The sequence below is a fragment of the Lupinus angustifolius genome, chromosome LG05 (genome assembly GCF_001865875.1).
Source record: "Lupinus angustifolius cultivar Tanjil chromosome LG05, LupAngTanjil_v1.0, whole genome shotgun sequence".
Classification (NCBI taxonomy): Eukaryota; Viridiplantae; Streptophyta; class Magnoliopsida; order Fabales; family Fabaceae; genus Lupinus; species Lupinus angustifolius.
Genome location: NC_032013.1, coordinates 6,022,703 through 6,026,225, shown reverse-complemented (window position 1 = coordinate 6,026,225; position 3,523 = coordinate 6,022,703).

Below are 3,523 nucleotides of genomic sequence, written 5' to 3'. Positions count from 1 at the left end.
TAATTTGGTCTTTTGAACATAGATTTTAAGCTCGATAGTCGATTACGAATTAGAAAATGTATTAGCACCCTGTGCGCCCGTATTAAAATGGTACTCTCACTAATCACATATACGTTTATACCCTTGGACTATTATTATAAATTTAACTATCAAAACAAAAAAAAAAATTATATTTGTGTCTGATAAGAGTTCATATTGTTCCTACGTATCCCTAAGTGTAATAGGGAATTCAAAACTACATAGTTCTGGCTAGAAAATTGATTAATTGGTTCAGTTGATTATTGTTGATTTAGAAAATATCAATAGATTTGGTGGAGTTGATTTTTATTGATTTATAAAATAATTATAATGCATGATTGTTTTAATTCAATGGAACTAATAGCTTAGCGACAATGTTGGTCGTAGATCTTCTTCCCATATTCAGAGAAGTTAGAGACGACTCAAACCATAAAAATTCCCTAGAATTCATTTTGGTGATAAAATAATATTTAATTAATTTTATATGAAATTAATAGTTTAGAGACTGTATTGGTTGTAGACATTTTTCCCATTTTTAAAGAAGTTAGAGAGACTTGAATCATGACTTTACAATAAAAATTTCATAAACTCGTTGACAAAAATATTTTTATAGTTAAATTGTATTTAGTTTTATGTAATTAATTGGTTATTATTACTATAAATGAATATTAATAGACAGTAAGTATACAAAATTATTTAATATAGTAATTATTATAAAATAAAATAGATTGAATCAAATAAATAAATAAAATAAGATGAAAAGTTATACCTGTCGTAAGTAAATAACATCCTACAATGCATGCTTCATATATGAGTTTTGAATATTGCCTCTAAGACCCATTTCATCAACCAGAATTCCACTTATTCCATTCTCATACAACTATATGAGCCAGTTTAGACCAGGAATGTGGTAATCCTTCATCTTCACTTTATCTTCCTTCACTTCCTTGGATACCAACCAAGGAAGTTGCTATACAACACAAGAACTAGTGAAATTTCTACCTTTATATTATATTCCACCAAATTTTAGCATCTTACCCATGTAGACTTTGATATATTGTATTCTTTGTCAAACACATCATGGAACAAAACTACTCCTTACGCTTTTGATTCTGAAGCGGTACTGGCCAAGTCCATGCTTCAAACCTTGCCTATTCTAACCACGATATCTGCTTTCTCTTGTCCATCTTTTAACACCAAATCCATCATAATTTCCATCAACCCAATTACCTTCATATTTCCCACCAATCTTGTGATAGTGATAAACACCACTCCTTGAATACTTCCCCTTATGAAACTCACCCTCATACACATCACCATTGCTATAAACCTGCAAATAAGACCCTAAAGTGATTGTTGTTTTCAATTGCTTTACTGTTTTGGAACCAATAGACCACAAAACATGATTATTAGGGGAATTTGGGGGAGTGGAAGATGATGATGTTGATTGTTGTTATCGTAGCTTGCAACAATTCTAAACGGCACGAAATAATACTTATTGGCTGAGTCATGACCATATCGTTCTTTTTAAGACGTTTTATGGCACTGCCCAAAATGTGCAAGCAAACTATCAATCACATTATCTCTAGGATAAAACAGTTCAGTTCTCTGTTATATGATTTCTTACTGCACTGTAAGAATCATTCTCGAATACAACCACAATATGACTACTAGTTCAATTCTCGAATTCTCAAAATATGGCTACCCATACCAATTCTTTTCCCGCAATACTGACTACCAAAGTACGTTCTCGATATTCCCACTTTGGCTGCATGTGTCAATTCTCAAGTGTCACAGAAAGAAAGGGTGAGAAGGTTATAGGAAATGCGTCGGCATAATATTAGGGGGGAGAAAGAAAAGATTGAATGAAAGTGCATTCAAATTGGACGAGTTATAATGAGGGGAGAATGCCTCTATTTATAACATGAGATTTTTTCCAAGTTCTTCATCTCTCCAATGTGAGACTTGAGAGTTGTTTTTCTTCAAAACTATTCTATGTGGGACTTGGAAGTTTTTTACATTTCACACCCAAAAGTTCTCACTAATGACTTTTAACAAACAATGTTCCAATAATCCCTCACCTGAAATTAAGAAAACATTTCTGAGAATTTTGGTGGTTTTAATAAGATTGTGCATAAACAAAGGTGTCATGCGCTTGAACCTTTGCATAGTGAGTAAGATCTAGATTTTACTAGAGTGGCTCGTAGTCTTGAACTATATCTCCGACATCAAATCACACACAACATTTTCAAATGTGTCTTCTGTAAAGGTCATGTGTTAAAGGTCATGCATGTCTATTCAGTATAGTGAATGCTCTAGAAAATTTATGCCAAAAAATTTCATAGGAAGTAGCCATCACTTCCACATTCACATAGGTGAGTCTATCAAGAGTACTCATGTAGCCTAGGTACTCCACTCCAATTGGAGTATAGATCTCTTTAAGAGTTTAACTCATCCTTACATATGTTGCAGGAATCATGCTTCTCATAATTTTATAGCATGTTTCTTCTCATATCACTTCACAACTTGCTATTATCCATTGAACATATTTCTTGGGACCTCTAGTTAGTTAGGTTGGATTACCATCATGAGTGATCCTCGTTCTAAGGGCAATAGTCTCATACTCTTAGTAGTATTATGAACTTTCTCCCTAGCTAGTCCTTTTGTCATAGGATCTGCTAAGTTATTGTCAGTGCGTTCATGATCCACTCTAACAACTCCTATAGAGAGTAAGTCTCTAATGGGTTATTTTTGCGACAAATTTGTCATTTCTTACCGTTATAAAATAGGTTCTCAATTTTTGCAATAATTGCGGTAATATCATAATGGATCAACACAGTTGGTATTGGTTTTCCCATAGGGAAATCTCTACAAGCAAGTTTCTCAGCCAACTTGATTCTTCACTAGCTGTTGTTAGTGCTATAATCTCAACTTCCATAATAAATTGAGCTAAAATAGTTTGTTTCTTGTTAGACACTACATAGTTCATCTCATCAATTATGACTTCTTGCCACAAATCAACATCCAAAGAAGTCAAAACTTCTTGGAGAGTTGATGGATTCTCTTCCAATATACAGACCATATAATCAAGTCTATTTTCTCTAGCAGTTGTTGCTCTCTTACTTCTAGGTTCTATTTCAGACCTTTCATTTTTATCATTATTTCTAATCACAAGTATGTGACTAGTTGATGTGCCCCCACTATTCCTCAACTTAAAAGGGAATTTCTTTTTCATTGAAATCAACATCATTTAAACTCAACGATCACTTTTGCGTTAAGGTCATAAGACTTATACGTCTTATTGTTTACAACTGGCGAACAATATATTGCAATTATTCATAACCTTAATTTAGCATGATTGAGGATTCTTGGTGCCTAATGGACTTTGTTTCACATGGTTTAGTGTTTTAGATTTTATTAGACTAATATTCCTAAAATGAGTTAATTTAGGATTATTTAGTCTGATTAAATCTATTATCATTTTCAGATCATATTTGGCATCAAT